At 34.9% G+C, this 685-nt stretch overlaps 1 protein-coding gene across 1 annotated transcript in view; it reads right to left on the bottom strand.

The window, feature by feature from the left end:
- LOC123956971 (odorant receptor 131-2-like) overlaps positions 1-564 on the bottom strand; it is a 5,092-nt gene extending 4,528 nt beyond the window's left edge. The window contains exon 1 of the mRNA XM_046029548.1: positions 512-564. The gene's annotated coding sequence lies outside the window, so the exon portion shown is untranslated. The remainder of the gene's footprint in view (positions 1-511) is intronic.
- Positions 565-685: the final 121 nt, after the last annotated feature.

The raw sequence follows: 685 nt of genomic DNA, 5'->3' as shown, positions 1-685 counted from the left end.
GGGACATGGGATAAGTGATAAACGTTTATCAGAGTTTGTAAAACTTTTATATTTTTAGATATACAACAGCAGTGTACAGTAGGTGGTTCTCACCTTAGTTGATGTGTTTGCACAAGGCCACCAACATAATGACTCCAGGAAATCTCTGACTTTATATTTGCTGTGTTAAACACACATCTCAGCGTTCAGGGAGGTGTCTGCATGTTAAGGTGTTTCATGCTGGGGATATATGCGCCTACACTGTAAAAATTCGTTCAGTGCTATTGTCCTTATAACTTAATTTTAAAAACTATATTTATTCCAATAAATTAACTTATTTTTCTTTCTTTGTTTTTTGAGTTTTCAAAAAGTAAAAAAGTGTGAATATTTTCGTAACTTAATATTTTCTATAATAAAATTAATTTAATTGGACTTCACCATAAATTGATTTTACAAAACTCATTTTAAAAGTTTATATCAGACGTATCCTTATGGACGTATCAGACGTAAAAAGACACGACCCGCCCACTACCTGCAGCAACAGAAGAACAAGCCCGGGCAAATCCTTCATCTCGTCTGTTCCAGAAGTTTATTCGAACGGGGTTTTCTACGGAGCCGGATAATACTTCATGTAAGTAACTCTTTGTGTTGTTAAAAGTGAGATTTTACCCTAATTAACGTCTTTGTGCTGCACAATCGCTCTGTC

This window comes from Micropterus dolomieu, linkage group LG18 (genome assembly GCF_021292245.1).
Source record: "Micropterus dolomieu isolate WLL.071019.BEF.003 ecotype Adirondacks linkage group LG18, ASM2129224v1, whole genome shotgun sequence".
In the NCBI taxonomy this organism is placed as follows: Eukaryota; Metazoa; Chordata; class Actinopteri; order Centrarchiformes; family Centrarchidae; genus Micropterus; species Micropterus dolomieu.
The sequence above is the reverse complement of the archived record's forward strand: the minus strand, read 5'-3'. Positions and strand labels throughout refer to the sequence as shown.